This window comes from Lissotriton vulgaris, chromosome 3_1 (assembly GCF_964263255.1).
Source record: "Lissotriton vulgaris chromosome 3_1, aLisVul1.2, whole genome shotgun sequence".
NCBI lineage: Eukaryota > Metazoa > Chordata > Amphibia > Caudata > Salamandridae > Lissotriton > Lissotriton vulgaris.
In genome coordinates, this window is record NC_141689.1 from 1,823,621,174 (window position 1) to 1,823,638,714 (window position 17,541).

At 44.8% G+C, this 17,541-nt stretch overlaps 3 pseudogenes; all 3 read left to right on the forward strand.

Moving 5' to 3' along the window:
• The first annotated feature begins 11,669 nt into the window (after positions 1-11,669).
• LOC147728499 (18S ribosomal RNA) lies at positions 11,670-13,453 on the forward strand (annotated as a pseudogene).
• Positions 13,454-14,465: 1,012 nt separating this feature from the next.
• LOC147728500 (5.8S ribosomal RNA) lies at positions 14,466-14,617 on the forward strand (annotated as a pseudogene).
• A 469-nt stretch (positions 14,618-15,086) lies between these two features.
• Positions 15,087-17,044, forward strand: LOC147728501 (28S ribosomal RNA; annotated as a pseudogene).
• Positions 17,045-17,541: the final 497 nt, after the last annotated feature.

Sequence of the window (17,541 nt, forward strand, 5' to 3'; positions counted from 1 at the left end):
TTCTTTGCCGTAGAAAAAACTTTCTAAAAATTGTACTTAATTAAGCAAATATTCTTAAAACAATTGTCTTGAGATGGGCGCCTTAATTAAATATTTTGCGTAGCTTTCTCATGTTCTTTCTTTTCTTTAGGGACCCTCTAGACTTTGGAGCACTCTGGAGCCACGCCAATCTGGAAGAAGAAACAGGATACAGGAACTGGTTGAAGGCAAATCGCTTTCCTGAAGTTGGGTGTGGCTTTAATAGCAAAGCCACACCCAAGATGGCCGTCACACTACGCACGTTTGATGTAGTGCGTTGCGTCATTGTCTAGGGCTTGTTGCTTCCATTCGAATCGCCATGGAGTCGGTAAGCTGCGCAGGTCTCCTCTTTAAACGCTGCCAATCCTTTCTCCGCGGTCACAGCGCACAAATAGCATGAATGAAAGACCAACCAGGTCCGAGTGCTAGTTCCCTCAACAACGCACAGATGACAAAGTCTAATCAGAACTATGCACGGATGTCAAAGTGTAATCATAACATATAAATATTACTGTACCTAAAACAACATTATAACACATAAGGTGAAACACTTTTGACATATAGCACCCATGACATTGCATATTACACTAGTGCGTGGAAGCACAGGACAGGGGTCGGATTTTTAATACTGAACTCTCTGCGTTTTAGCTGAGGAATTATGACAATTAGTATAGGTGAAAGGGGGCAACCGTGCCTAGTGCCTCAATATATATACAGCGGTGCCAGTGTGTGCCCATTTCTGCGCAGGCATGTTCTTGGGGCTGGTTACAGAAGATCTATCCAGCTCAGTAAAGACTCAGGGATCCCCATTTGTTTCAGTATTGTGAACATGTAGTTCCGTTATACAGAGTCAGATCCTCTGGCGGAATCTAATAATACCACCACAGCTCTCTGGTATGGGTTTAATTGGTGTAGTTACGCAAAGATCTTGTGAACGTTATGAGTGGAGCAAGCCAGTATAAATCCTGACTGGTCTGGGAGGACCATATTAGTCAGTAGGTGTTGAAGACTAGTGGCAAAGATTTTCGTCAGAATCTTTGGATCTATATTAGTGAGGGACAAGGAGCAGTATAACTCACTGCAGTTTGGCTGTTAGTCAGGTTTTAATAGGGTGATATAAGAACCTACCAGAGTGTGTGGGGTGGTTTGCATAGTGTCTGCCTCTGCATACATGCCCGCGTACAGGTTTGCGATTTCCTTGTAAAACTCTCTAGTTAGCCCATCCTGTCCTGGTACTTTTCCATCCGGCAAAGAGCTACAACCTTCTCTTACCTCCTCCTCCTCTATCGATTGCGTTAGATATTCCCTCTGTTCTCCTGACAACCACAGTAATGCTGTATCAGACAGGAAGGCATCTATCTCTGCTCCTGCGGATGTACCATGAGAGGTATTAATTTCTCATAAAATTGTGAGAATGTCGACCAAATCCCATTGCGGTCATAGTGATCTGATCCATCGTTATCTGTAATCTTTATCATAGGCGTTTACCCTCTAGCAGGTGTCAATGTAGTTGCCAATATGTGGCCCAGTCACCCTCCCTCTACCATATGTTCTCGTAACATAGCGTTGAGAGATGTAACGCAGATCTCTCATTGCTATGTCGTTGTTTTCTGTGACATGTTCTGTTATGTTAGCCAAGGTGGGGCCACATGGTCTGTGCTTGTAATAACGTTCTAACTGTTGTACGGTACTTTTGTGGCTTATTAGCTGTATACATATATCCTTAAGTATGCCCACACTTGTGCTAATATGTGTGTGAGGCTAGAAACCACATGGTATCTATAACAAGGTGTGCTCTACAATAGAGTGATATACATCTGTTCTTACATATTAAACACAATATTTTTAGTGTGTAGTCTATGTTTTACTTCAATTTTACATAAACATAAGCAGTTAAACTTCTCAAAAAGTTTTTGGGTTGCACAACAAATATATATTCCAACAATATTCAATGATATTGTCTTAAAAACACAATTGATAATTTAAATGCTTCATAACATGTAATGTTGTCAACATAAGCCCAATGCATTTCGGGACCTTGGTCCCTTCGTCAGGGGCATCATTGTAAAAAAATACACAACAAGAAAAAATGTTATTAGCGCAACAGCAGTTGATTAATAAACAACAGTTGTAAACCAGATTCCTCAGTAACCCAATTAGATTGGTGGTAATAGTATTTTATTTATTTTATTTATTTTATTTTTGGAGTTTTCTATAGCGCTGGCCAGACCCGAGGGTATCGGAGCGCTTTACAATCGAGCTGCAGGGAACGGTTACATAATAATATATCAAGGAAAAGAGATTCATGTAAGATCAAGGATTAACATAGTTAATTGGCGCCTGAGGGGCGAGTTTGAGGTAGTGGGTTAGAGGTAGTCATAGTTGCAGGGGGGGCTGCTGAGGTAGAGTTCGGGAATGCCCGGTTGAGGTAGAGGATTTTGAGGCGTCTCTTGAAGTCTTGAAATGAAGTCGTAGTCCTGATGTCAACTGGGATGGAGTTCCAGATTTTTGGGGCGTTGCCGGCAAACGAGCGCGTTGCGGTTTTTTGTTTCCGGGTTTTCATGGGGATGAGTAGTAGGGTGTTTGAGCTTCTGAGGTTTCTGGACTGGCCCGCCTTCCTGAGCTTGGAGGCTAGGTATTCCGGTTTCCCTGTGTGCAAGGCTTTGTGTGTCAGACAAGCCGTTCTGAAGCTGGCGCGCATTTCCATTGGGAGCCATTTTAAGTCTTTGAGTGCTGGGGAAATGTGGTCGAATTTCTTTGCCCCTGAGACCATTCTGGCGGCTGCATTGAGGGTTGTCTTCATTGGCGCTAGGTGTGATAGGGCTGTGCCTGTTAAGGTTGCTATCCCATAGTCCAGTCTGGATAGCACCAAAGATTGGGTGGCTATTTGGAGATCCCTCTGCGGGATGTGAGGTTTGATTTTGTTGAGGAGTTTCAGATTGAGGAAGGCGCTCTTTGCGGAGTTCTTGATGTGGTTCGTCATTGAAAGTTTATGGTCAAGGGTGATTCCGAGAGACTTTACTGAGTTAGTCAGAGTGAGATTCCCACTGAGAGCGTCGATAGCTTTCATCCATTCCGTGATTTGGGGGTTGTCATCCTTGTTGGAGATGAGGAGAAGTTCTGTTTTTCCTTGATTGAATTTGAGATGGTTTTTCCCTAGCCAGGCTTGGATTTCTTTGAGTGTGTTATTGAGCTTTAGGATGTCTTTGAAGGAGGTGGTTTCTATGTAGATCTGTGTGTCATCTGCATAAAGATGGAAGGGGATGTTTGCTTTCTTCAGTATGATGGTGAGGGGTACCATGTATATGTTGAATAGTTGCGGGGAGAGAACAGATCCTTGGGGAACCCCTCTGGTGACGGGGAGGGGGTCGGATGTGAAGGTTTTTATTTTGACTCTTTGGAAGCGGTTCTGGAGGAAGGAGTCAAACCATTGCAGGACCATATCGTTTGCACCTACTCTTTCCTTAAGGGACTTGATGAGGAGCTTGTGGTCAACCGTGTCGAATGCCGCTGACAGGTCGAGGAGAATGAGTAGGCAGCACTGGTCTGCGTCAAGGGAGTTGCGTATGTCATCTACTATGTTCAGGATTGCAGTTTCAGTACTATATCCTTTTCTGAAGCCAGATTGATTATGGTCCAGGAGGTTGATGTTATTAAGCTGGTTGTTGAGTTGGCGTAGTACACATTTTTCTAGGATTTTTGCTAGAAAAGGCAGACTTGAGACTGGTCTGAAGTTGTTGAGGTCGTTGGGGTCTAAGCCTGGTTTCTTCAGGAGGGGAGTTACCTGGCCGACTTTGAGGCAGTCCGGGATGGTGCCAGTCTTTAGGGAGCTGTTGATGATTTCACACCAGAGTGGCGCGAGAGTGCGTTTGAGGTCTTTGGCCATTTGGGAGGGGATGGGATCGAGGTTGTGGGAAGAGGGTTTGGAGGATGAGATTAGATTGAGGATCTCGGCTTCATGGACAAGGTCGAAGGAAGACCAGGTGTTAGCGGTGGGATCAGTGGAGGTGGTTTCTGTAGTTGTTGGAATGATGCTGGTAGACAAGGGAGGGCTGGTGTCTAGTGATAGTTCGAACCTGGCTATTTTATCGTTGAAGAAGGTGACGAAGTTGTCACATAGAGTTTTGGAGGGCTGTACAAGGGCAATTGTTGGCTTGGATGTTTGTTTTTTGATGATGTCAAAGAGTTCTCTGGGTCGATTTTTAGCCTTGTCCAGCGCATTGCAGAAGAAGTTTGTTTTTTCGTTGTTGATACTGTTTTTGTACCTTCTTCATACTTCCCTGAGTTCCCTGCGATGGATGGTGGAGGGGTTCTTTCTCCAGTGTCGCTCTGTGGCTCTGAGCAGTCTCCTCTCCTTATTGATGTCTTTGTTAAACCAAGTTCTTGATGGTATATTCCTTTGCTTTTTCCGTTTAAGGGGTGCCAGTTGGTTTAGGATGTTGGACGTGGTCGTGTTGTAGTGTGAGGTGAGTTCGGTAGCTGATAGTCCTTCTGTGGAGATTGGTAGGGCGGAGGCTATTCTTTCTTCTAGTTCTGAGATGTTAATTTGTGATAGGGTTCTGGACCATGTGGGGGGGGGTTTCGGTGGGGGGGCAAGACTGGATCCCTTGGGAAAGTTGAAATAGGATTAGGTGGTGGTCCGACCAGTCTACCGGGAGGATGTGGTCGATGGAGATTGCATCATGGCGGGCGATGATGGCGTCTAGGATCGCCCCTTTGTAGTGGGTCTCTTCTGTGCAGTGTTGGGAGAGGTTGTTGGAGTGCAGAAGATCGTTTAGGGATTTAATAATGGCATTGTTCTCATTGTTCCAATGTAGATTAAGATCCCCCAGAATGAGGGTGTTGGACTCTTTGAGAGAGCAGTTGGCGATCAGGTTTGAAAGTTGCTCCGTGAATGTGGCGTTGTTACCTGGGGGATGATATAGTAGGTGGCATTGTGTTAAATGGTTGTCGCTGGTTTTGATGTTAGTTGTCAGGCATTCAAAGGAGTTGTAGTCAAAAGCGTTAGCTTCAGCCACCGAGAGGGCGTTCTTGTGGATGATTGCCACGCCTCCACCTTTTTTCTGGTTCTTTCTATCTTTGTTGATGATGGAGTAGCCTGGTGGGACAAGCATATCTAGGGTAGGTGTTGAAGAATCATTGAGCCATGTCTCCGTGATGAATGCTATGTCTGTGTTGTGGTTGAGGATGGTCTAGCTCTGTGGAGTGTTCGGTGGCCGATCTGCAGTTTATGAGTAGGCAGTTGGTCCCGGGGGGGTCTTTTTTTGTAGGTTCGGTGGGAATGGTGATGAGGGAGATCGGGGGTCTAGGGGGTCTGCGTGGGGGATTATCGTTTCTTAGACTGGTGATTACCTGAATAGAGGACTGGGAGGGTCGGGTGGTGAGGTTGGTGTAAGAGGCAGCCGATTCGGGTGTGGGCCGGGTAGGGATGTTGTTGTAAGAGGCAGCCGTTTCGAGCGCCTCTTTCCAGGTCATGGCTTTCTCCGCTCTGTTCGGTCTCCCGGCCACGGGCAGGGTGGGAGGTTGTGTGTTAGGGTGGAGATGTGAGTTAGTTTGGTTGGGAGGGGTGAAGGTGTGGGGGGGAGTGTCGAGGGCTGGTTCTTGGGGTTTGGGATGTGTCCAATCGAGAGGTTGGTGAGGATGAGGTTTAGGCCTTGAATTATGGTGTCTATTTGGTTTTCGATGCGGGTGAGGCGGCAGTGTGGGCCTTCTTGTTGCGTTTGGGGGCTGTTTTGATTGTGTTGTGTTTTAGGGTTGATCTGGGTGTCTGCTAGGGCTTGAGGGATTGCTTGGGTCGTGGTATGGGGAGGTAGAGAGTGGAGTTTGGGGGGTGGAGGACGATTTCTCTTGAGGGAGAGAAGGGGTTGGGTGTGGGAGGGCTTGGTGGTAGCCGTCTTGTCATCTGGGTCTTGCGGGGGGGTGGGCCGTCTCTGGAGTACTTCAGGAGAGTGGACTGTGGAGGTGGATGATGATGTGGCCTTGCTTATTGGGGGGTTGTGGATGGAAGAGGGATGTATAGGGGAGCCTGTACTCCGTGTGGGTGGTGTAGGGGTGTTGATCATCGTATAGGGGTGGTGGTCTTGGGGGGCGTCCGGTGTGACAGAGTTTACTAGTAGGGAGGGGAATAAGCGGTCAAAGGCCTCCAGGTTGGCGTTATTGGCTTGAATCAGGACTGTGTCATTGGAGTAAATGGTTACTGAGGTGATCCCACGATTGGGTGAGAGGTTCGGGGTGTAGAGGGAGAGCTTGCAGCTATGGATCGTTAACAAAAACAGTGGTCCTCGACCTGATTCAATTCAGAGATTATATCACAAAAGTAATCCTTGGTTTTCTAACTTGGAGCCCAAATGAATTTTGCTCTTTGAAAAGGATTCAGAATTCTTCATACAAACACAGAGCCCAACAACTAAATCATGTTTATAAAAATATATATGGTACATTTTATTTTGCCAAACAATGCATGTAACCTCTTATAGTTCAAAGGTTTTCAAAATCCAGTTTTTTACAATATTTACAATGTTTTTATAAAGGTACGTATAACAGGGTGCTCATGAAAACGTGCATAGAATTGGTGCTCGAAAAGATGGCGCAAGTGATTGAGAAAGAGAAAGGAAAGATTGGTGACAATTTCTACAAGTGAAAATACTGATTCAATACTTTTAAACAGTATAACCTGTCCACTCTTAAAATTCAAAATCTAGTGTATCAAGAACTCATTCATTTAGTTTAGCACGTTTTACACTAGATTGTTAGGTGTTCCAGGAGGTCTTAATAAGAGTGTCGACGTTTCGACCCGACTTAATGCCTTGGGATAATTAATAGCCTCTGCTCGCGGGTCTTCTTCAGGACTAGGGAGCACCCTCCGTACCTGACGTAAAGGAGTACCCTAATAGTGATTAAGGTAGTAGTCATCAATAATCGACCAAGGATCTATGTATCCAGAATGGAAGCCGTAGGGTATTAATCCACTTTCAAGGGTGGTGAACTAATTCAGTATGCGACCCAGGATCTATATATCCGTGTTCCCATGGTGTTTTTGCTTCGTCAGAGTTAGTTCGCTACGGTGCTGAATTCCCACTGTCAAGTAATATGGAGAATTCACTCAGGGTGTTGGTATCCAAATTATCTTCCCGATTCAATGGGGAGTATTACACTTTAGTGCCGGTGTGGTCACTCTCTTTTTAATGTTGTAACCCAAAACATGGTAAACAGGATAATCCGCTCTGTTGCCCCGGCGCAACAGAGCGGATTATCCTGTTTACCATGTTTTGGGTTACAACATTAAAAAGAGAGTGACCACACCGGCACTAAAGTGTAATACTCCCCATTGAATCGGGAAGATAATTTGGATACCAACACCCTGAGTGAATTCTCCATATTACTTGACAGTGGGAATTCAGCACCGTAGCGAACTAACTCTGACGAAGCAAAAACACCATGGGAACACAGATATATAGATCCTGGGTCGCATACTGAATTAGTTCACCACCCTTGAAAGTGGATTAATACCCTACGGCTTCCATTCTGGATACATAGATCCTTGGTCGATTATTGATGACTACTACCTTAATCACTATTAGGGTACTCCTTTACGTCAGGTACGGAGGGTGCTCCCTAGTCCTGAAGAAGACCCGCGAGCAGAGGCTATTAATTATCCCAAGGCATTAAGTCGGGTCGAAACATCGACACTCTTATTAAGACCTCCTGGACCACCTAACAATCTAGTGTAAAACGTGCTAAACTAAATGAATGAGTTCTTGATACACTAGATTTTGAATTTTAAGAGTGGACAGGTTATACTGTTTAAAAGTATTGAATCAGTATTTTCACTTGTAGAAATTGTCACCAATCTTTCCTTTCTCTTTCTCAATCACTTGCGCCATCTTTTCGAGCACCAATTCTATGCACGTTTTCATGAGCACCCTGTTATACGTACCTTTATAAAAACATTGTAAATATTGTAAAAAACTGGATTTTGAAAACCTTTGAACTATAAGAGGTTACATGCATTGTTTGGCAAAATAAAATGTACCATATATATTTTTATAAACATGATTTAGTTGTTGGGCTCTGTGTTTGTATGAAGAATTCTGAATCCTTTTCAAAGAGCAAAATTCATTTGGGCTCCAAGTTAGAAAACCAAGGATTACTTTTGTGATATAATCTCTGAATTGAATCAGGTCGAGGACCACTGTTTTTGTTAACGCATTGTACCCAGGTCCAGGACCATTTTGGGACACCCCATTTTTGATAATGCAGCTATGGATCGTCTTGGTAGTTTTGGTTATTAGGCGATTTTCACTCAGGTTTGAGATCCAATAGCCTGGTCTGACTGTGTGGAAGATGAGGTCCATCTTTAGTTGGCCTTTTGAGGGGCAGTGGTATACATCTACGAAGAGGGATTCGGGGAATTGCCTGATGAGTTTGTGTTTAAGGGATTTTCTTGCCTTGTGCGAGAGGTTTGCTGGGGGGTGATGGTTAATTGATAGAGTGGGTTGTCTAAATCACCCTGTGCGACATGCTTTAGTCATAGTCAAAAGCCTAAAAAAAGTGTGTCATCACCAACGTCAGTGCAAATGTTATCTAATGCATCCCCACCATTTCTTAATGACCCTACTTACACACACAAAGAAGACATGAAGATCTATGAGCACGGATGCCTTGATTGCCTCAAAATAGTCGTAAAATGCTGAACAGAATAGTAGTCTCAGACACCAGATATGGGAAAACCACCAGATCAAGAGTCCAACAAGGGAAGTGCTTTAGAAAAAAGACTAGGAGAGGACAAAGAAAAAGAAAAATTGAGAAAGGAGTCACATCAAGATTTAGTGATAAACATTTCATCATTAACATTAACATTAATAGCAATCCAGAAAAAAATTCTCAACAAAGGCACTTCATTTTTGCCCACACATAAAGGTTCACCTCTTGAAAATGAAATTGCCTTTTTTAGATTTATGAGGGTGCTTAGATTAAAGAATTTCCTTGAGAATGTGATGACCCCGCTAGACCCAAAAGAAGTGACCATCCCTCTATTCAAACCAAAAAGCACATTTGAGGCACCGATATCCCATGAAACGCTGGACATATTTGAAACCCTTGTGAAAAAAGATTTTGGTAAATTGGAACAAACACAAAGAAAAAATTCAAAACAAAATTTCAGTCAGGCTGACAAGAGCATTCTTTTGGAATTGGCAAAAAAGAAAAAACTCACAGATCACATTCCAGAAAGCTGATAGGGGTGGAGGTTAAGGCCTGATGGATACAACATTTTATGAGTACAAAGTCTCAGAACATATACAGGATACCTCTACATATATGCCACTTGCCACAGACTCCACCTTGGAGTTCATCAATCTTTTGCAGAAGATCTTGGAAAAAGCTTTAAATATGGAATGGATAGATGAAAACACCAAACAATATTTGACTACTCAACATCCAATGAGACCAAAACTATACATGCTTTCCAAAATCCACAATAGTAAACACAATTCTCCGTTTTGACCAATAGCATCAGGGTGTGGGTCATTATTTGAGCCAATTGGGAGGTTTTTAGACAGATTCATTCAACCTTTTGTACAATCTTGGCAGACTTACATCAAAAAAACTATTGATTTGTTGAAAAAATTAGAAATGATTCCACAACAAGACACCACCAATTGGCTACTCTGCATGATTGATATAGTCTGATTATATACATCCATTGCCCATTTGGAAGGGTTGGAAGCTATTGAATGGCTTTGTTGAAACAGGAATCCATTAGAACTAACAACATTCTTCTATTGAAGTTACTCCATTTTTGTCTCCACCACTGTTATTTCGAATGGAAAAATGAATTCTACTTACAACTAAGCAGGACTTCAATGAGGTTTGCGGGGGCACCCACTTACGCTAACACCTTTATGGCAAGATTTTGAGGATGAGCACATAGTGAACCAATCACAATGGACTGACAACCTTCAGTTCTTCTGTCGTTACATAGACGAGGTTATTTTGATTTGGACCAACTCTGAGACAACACTATTGGACAACATCAATAAGCTCTACACTAAGAATCCCAGAATCCAGTTCACTCATTACATTAGGGTTGTATGACATTACAGCGCATGCTAATAAATCGCATGCCATTACATCACGTTTTTTGCAACGCAAGTTGTTACAACGACTTGCGTTGGAGGGCGCTGGACTTAGGAGTAGTATAATTTACTATTCCAACTACAGTCTACATACAGTAGGGAAGGTGTTGGATAGTAAATTATACTATTCCTTGTCCTAGAGCGCCATCCAGCGCAAATCGTTGTAACGACTTGCGTTCTAAAAACCGCGATGTAATGGCATCACGATGTAACGACCGCGTTGTAAACAACGTTTCCCTTACATTAGCGAAACAGTGATATTGTTTTTGGATGTATGGATCACAGTGCAAGAGGATGGTCTTAAAACCAGCATGTATAAAAAACCTACAGACAAGAATAATTTGTTGTTGTTTCAAAGCTTTAATCCTCCGACTCTGATTAGAAACATACCATATTCACAGTTTTTGAGGGTAAGAAGGATTTCATCTGATATATCTGAATGCAGAATAACATTGACAGATCTCAAGGAAAACTATAAACACCGAGGCTATCCAAATTATTTACTGAATCACAAGGAACAAAAAGCATTGTCGGTAGAATGCAAGGATTTACTCCAGAATAAACCAAAGGACTCTACCAACAGAATGGTGTTCACCTCAAAATTTCCACCAACTCTCAAAAAATCAAGAAGATTGTTTTACACCGGTGACAGCTTCTACAACAGGAAGCCGACTTCAGAAACCGGTGCATGCAGAAACCATTGTTTGCATATACCAGGGCAAATATTATAAAAGAAATTCTCTCCAAACGGCCACATTCTTGATCAGTACTGTACTCTCATAACTCTGTGTTTTATATGTATTTGTCATCCTATATTTGCCCTGCAATGAGCTCTGATACCCGCAAGGGTCTTGTTTGCGCTATACAATACCTTCAAAATAAATCAATAAATTGTAAAAACGTTATGATAGGAAACACACTTAACCATCGACGTTCAGGGGAAAAAATTCCATTATATAACTTATAACTCCATTATATAACAATTCAGACGAGCAACGTTGTGTATGTGATCAAATGTCCATGTGAGATGCTTTAAATAGACAAAACTGAAGGGAAAGTCAAGGTCAGACTGACCGAATATAAGAGCAGAATCCGCATTAATATTGCAGCGTCAAGCCCTGCACTTCATTGGACAAAGTACAGACATGCCATTGCCCAGATTAAATTATAGGTAGTGGAGGTGGTAAACAACGTTACTGGACTAGACAACAATAAATGTTTACTACAAAGAGAAACATACTGAATAAAGCGACTCCTGCACACAGAACATTTCCGCAGCAGCTCTGAACAACTGTTCTGTGATGTGGACTTTTCTGTCCTGGTTGGGACACAGCACTGCTGTATCCTACTCAGAATGCGCCTCTCCAGTCTGTTGTTGTGGAGTGTGTCCGTGTAACTTCCCTGTCTTCCCAGGCCCCTGCAGGCAAGCAGGGGCTCCCAAGGATGGCTACGAAGCGGTGTGAAGGTAGGTCCAGGACGGGAACGCAGCTCCTTCTCCCATCCAGCAGGTGCGGCTATCTGGCTGATCCCGCCTGTAGCATATGATTTTCTCAAACATTAAGTTGTGCATTTTTAAGTCACATGGCCGGTAGAGTAGAACTGTGAATGTCTCATTAAATAATTTATTGTTTCTTTGATCACTCCTTCTGTTACTTTGATAATTGTGGTATTTCTACAGTAATTTAATGCCGATGGGCACGGCCTTTATCAGACCAAGACCTATCCAAGCTCATCAGGCCACTTTGGTGACTTTAGATAACCTCAGGCTGATTGCACATCTAGTGACAGCAAGGATACACATAGATGTCTGCACTATCAGCTTTGGAACTTTCCCTACCTACCATGTTGACAACAGGTAGTGGGGAATTTGGGTTAATTTCTGGAAAGGGGGGATGAGACATGGCTATCACATACAAGGAAGGCAGCAGGAGCACAAATTGACCATTTTTTACTGGGCAGTTAGTGGTGAAAAATAACAATACAAGACTCTTACGAGACCCTGTAATTTAAATTAGTACGCTTCAAAGGCTTTTGTGAAGATCCATTGGAGTGCAAGTCTGGTGCCAGCAGCCACTGAAATACAAGCCACGGTAAAACAGCATACATTAAAGTTATTGCAGTTAAAAAGAATTTAGATGACTCTTGGGATCAAGCTGGAAGTCCGCTACAAGGTGAGAAACTGCCTCTCACTGCCCCTACCTCTCGATTAACCTGTGATGCTCTTGACTTAGTGTCCTGGGGGTCCGAACCTTTTACTTTGACTTTGCAAATGTATTTACAGCAGGACGATCGCCTGAATACTTTAGCTATGAATAATGGAATAGAACTCTAGTTCTATTTTGTTGGTTTTTGAGATTGCAACCATGATTAAGAGACACGGCCTCTGGGCACTGGGCCTCTATAGTTGAAATTCTTGGACTGGCACAAGACAAACCAAAGTAAAAGTATCTGCCAAGAATGTTTTCATTAATCAAGAATGAAAGTCAGGGGTGCGAAGATGATCAGATACTTTTGTAGTATTAACCATAGACAATGCTAACTAGCGATCCTGCAGAAATGTTCCCATGACCTTCTGAGCTTCTTCCAGGAAGCCAAAGTGTTTTTGTTTCAGGGCGGAGAAGGCTTGCAAATATAAAATTGATGTAAGGGCATAACCAGGTGTGGCGCCTGTGGATTGATTTGACATGACACTGGAAACCTCATTTGGTCCGGACATGGAAAGGATCCTCAGATGGATAGCTCTTCTCAATTTTGTAAGCAGTGGTGCATGGCCATTCTTAGTTGGTGGTGCAATTTGTGTGGGTAATTCCAATAAAAAACATGACTCTTCCATGCTAACTAGTTATGTGACCCCTAGTGGTTGGCTTTCATCATCTTAGAGGGGCAAGTAGTGTTCAGACACACTAGATCAAGCAATAGCAGGTCTATAAAGACCTGAGTTTTCCGCTGCTGCACACATGCTACACTGAATGGATCAGCATGCGTCTACCCATTCTCTGACAGGTGAAGGTAACCTACAGAGCCCTGTTGCTGGTAAGGTTAGGGGATTGCAAATATTTACCCTGAACATGGAATTCTCAGTAAGTGAGGGTCATAAGCTTGAGTTGATTAACCCCTGCCCCTTGAACACACTGCCTGTTGCTACTACCGATTGCATGGTTTAGCGCGGTTCATGGCTCGGCCCGCTGGGGTCAGCAACGGCTCTGGAGGAGCCCAGAGAAGATGAACAAACTTGACTATGTAGACAAAGTAAAAGTTGCAACAAGGTTTCCGTAAGTGAACCTGCAGAAGGATTATTAACTGTGGAACAGTTCTGGGGACTGACAGTGACAGTCTGACCCCTCAAGTGTCTCCCAGATGCAACCCAAAGCACAGGGCTAGACCTCCCATTACGAGTCCTGGCAGGTGGAGCGGTCAGTGACTGCTGGGCACTTTGATGAGGACCAGGCATGGCGCAAGCTCCTCCACCCAGGAAAATCCAACCAACCAACACATGAGGGACAAGGGTGGATGATGTCCTGGACCCTCTGGGGACACCATGGGAGAGACAGCACTCCAGGGAGGGAACACATTCTCACCCAGCACACCCCGGGGGTAACCATATTCCAGTGCCTACTAGGGCTGGGGCCACCTGAAAGTCCTGCCACCTAGGCCCTCTCAAGCCTGATCCAAGCCTGCCTGGTTTCAAGTGACTGAAGAGTGGCCTGTTATGGGTGGCAGAGCAACCTGGGTGAGAAGGAGTGCTTTGATGGGTGAGAAGAGATACTGTCCCTGCGGGCTGGAGCTTCTATGTATGTACCGGATTAGGTGAGTTGATTTGAAGGCATTGGGGAAACTGGCTCTTCTCCCCTTGGTGCCTCCCATCATGGCAAAGGGAACCCCAGCTCACTGGTATGGCTCAGTCTTCTGTCTAAGCTGCAGACTCTTGACATGCAGGGGCCGAGCTCTGACTCCCACCACCAGTCTTGCAAGGTGGATCGCTGAAGTGCAGGTGGGGCAACCGTCCCTCTTTGCCAGGTACTGGTCCTGTGTGATCAGGCTGGGGTTTAAAGACTAGTCAGGCCCTGCCCAGGAAGGCAGATGGTGGAGCCTCCTGCCTCTGCTGCTGTGGAAGCCTCTCACTTTCCTGCCTGCTGGCAGTGGGATAGGGCCCCCGAACCGAGCACCTGGAAACACGTTTTGAAATTGTGGAGGCTGACTTCAAGAGGGGAAGTGTGATAGGGTGCTGCGCTATCTGATTGCTCAGGGACAGATGGCTGGATCTGACTTTTTCCCCCCTTCTCCTGCACCAGCAGGTGGGAGAATGTTGCTAAAGCTGTTGATGGATCACTTGGCTCGCTCGTCAATGAAGAACACAGCCAGCTGCGAGAATTGGTGGAATTTTAGGACACATTGATCAACAACACTTTAAACACAGCTTGCATACCTAGATTCCTTCTGGGGCTATGTCTGTCTAAGGGTTACTTGAACATTTTTTACACTAGGGCTCTTTCAAGGCACCATTGTGGCTGTCGCAAGTGTCTCGGCTCTCTTCATACTTCCAAGGTCAGACGCCTGATTGCCCATTGCAAGGCCTCCCCCAGTCCCACTGCAGATGTACACTGCTGATGAGCCCAGCATTCCCTGCCTTGCTGGGGTGAATGTGTGCCCAGTCTGACCTGCTACTGAAAAACATGGGATGCCTGTCTGTGTGCTGCATGTGGCAGTCAGTCGTGTTCCACGGCAGACCATGTGCTCAGCCTTGAGCACCCATTTCTGTGCCTCAGACTGTCCCCTGCCGGCAGGTGATGGTTGCCATGCTTGCCCCCAAGAGCTTTGGTCTCTGACCTGGGAAAGGGTGTGCTGTTGTACCAACCCCTGTGTGAAACAGGGTCCCCATCTCCAGGTTGCCAAACAATTGATCTGGCTCCCCCATGCTTTGCCATCCAACTACGACATCAGATCAGACATAGCAACTCGCTGAATTTAAGCATATTAATAAGCGGAGGGAGATGAACTAACCAGGGTTCCCTCAGTAATGGCGAGTGTAGAGAGAAGAGCCCAGCACCAAATCCCCACCCAGTGATGAGCACAGGAAATGAAACATACAGAAGACTAACTTCTCTGTGTGGCTTAGGAGGCCCAAGTCTATCCTCTAGAAGCTTATACCTAGGACGATGTTAGTGCTGTAGTGGGCCCTGGCAGTCTGGGATTGGGTCTTCTCAGAGAAAAGTTGCTTGGGAACCCAGCCCACAGCGGGAGGTAAAGTCCATCTAGGTCTAATACAGATGCAAGACTAATTGCAACAAGTACTGTAAGGGAAAGCTGAAAATAACTTTGAAGAGAGAGTTCAAGAGGGTGTGATCCCCTTTGCAGGACTACTACCTGGGTGCACCCAGACCTTGCAAGGCACATTTCATCTACATTAATGCACCATGACTGACTCTGAGTGAACATGGATGGTTTGGGGGTGGGAGGTGGCTCTCTGCTTATAAAGAGAGTGTTACAGCCCCCCAGCTGCAATTTCACCATGTCCTCGGGCAGAGGGAGATTGACTGCCTCTTTTCCCTTCCCCTGCAACCGCCCCGGCCATTCTTGTGTGGCAGGATGGGGAGCGAGGACAAGGCCCTGCTTCCACAAGACTGCCAACTGAGGAGAACTGGTCTCAGGCACTTTTGTAATTGAGGTGCCAAAAGTGCTATAAGAAATAGGCAATACTAATTGCTAGAGAAGTACTGAAGGGTGCATTATCTCGAGCCAATCTGGGAGTCATGTTTTATTAAGGGCAACTTTAAGCGTAGCTGCACTCCGGGACAACCTTTATATTGCTGGAAGCAAGACCCATGTGACGCTGATGAGCCACCACAAGGAGATATAAATAACCAACTGCCTTGTCATCTAATTAGCAATGCACATGAATGGATGAACGGGCTTCCCACAGTCCTTACCTACTATCCAGCAAAACCTCAGCCAAGGGAAAGGGCTTGACAGAATCAACAGGGAGATGAGGGTGTTGAGCTTAACTCTAGTCTGGCACTGTGAAGAGGCATGAGAAGTATAGGATAGGTGAGAGGCCCATGGGCTAAATGTGAAATACCACTACTCTTATAGTTTTTTCACTTACCCATTGAGGCGGGGGTCATGCCCTGTGGAACTCTTACTTCTGGCTTCAAGTGCCATGTGCCTGCTGGGTGTGACCTGCTCCATAGACAGTGGCAGGTGAGGAGTTTGACTAAGACACAGTGGCTAATGAAACTTGAGGGCCCCAGCAGAGTACACAGAGGGCCTCCCCCAGGCTCACTCAGGAGCTGTCAGGACAGGAGCTCAGGCCCCCTGCACTGCGGGGTTGCAGGGGCCTTTCTTATGCCACTGTTAGTACAGTACAACTGTCTAATGATAATGCAGGTGTCCCAAGGCGAGGTCAAGGAGAACAGAAACCTCCTGTGGAGCAGAAGGCAAAAGCTCACGTGATCTTGATTTTCAGTATGAATACAGACCATAAAAGCAGAGCTTCACAATCCTTCTGACTTTCTGGGTTTCAAGCGCGAGATGTCGAAAAGTTACCACAGGGATAACTGGCTTGAGGCTGCCAAGCATTCATATTGATGTTGCTTTTTGATCTTTCGATGTTGACTCTTCCTATTGTGAAACTCAATTCACCAAGTGTTGGATTGTTCACCCACTAATAGGGAATGTGAGCTGGGCTTAAGCCATTGTGAGATATGTTCATTTTACCCTACTGATGATGTGGGGTTGCAATAGTAATCCTGGTCAGTATGATAGTAACCGTAACTTGAGTCATATAGTGTATGTACTTGGCTGAGGAGCCAATGAACTGGAGCTGCCATATGTGGGATTATGTTGGAACGCCTCTAAATCAGAATCTCCCAAAACAGCAATGACACTGCAGTGCTGTAAAGCCTCTGTTGCCCTGGAATAGCCAACTTCTGCGCCAGTGCACAGAGCAGCTTCCTCAGGGAATGGAGTGCGTACGGAAGGGGGCCGCCTCCATCACCCTTAGTGCACAGCTTGTTCCTGGAACACCTGTTGCAAATCATCTGTAGACGGTCTGGCTCCAGCCATGCACAGTGTTTGTCATAAATGATCTAATTTCAGATGTTGCAGTGATTTTATCAATGATGTCATCAAGCGTGTTATGAGTTATGTAATGTGGGATGCAATAAGCAGTGCAGATCAAGGGCGCGAGTTAAAGTTAATTTAGGTCATGAGTTATAGGTTCTTGAGATAACTATAACTGGTGAATTTCAGTTGTTTTGTTAGTTTAGAACAGTATGTTTTAACTGATATTTCCACCAAACTATAATTTCGTAATAATCTTTTGTTTTTTCAGTGAATTTCTAAGGATTATTTGATGGAACGTAAGATATCATTACCATGCCCAACGTGC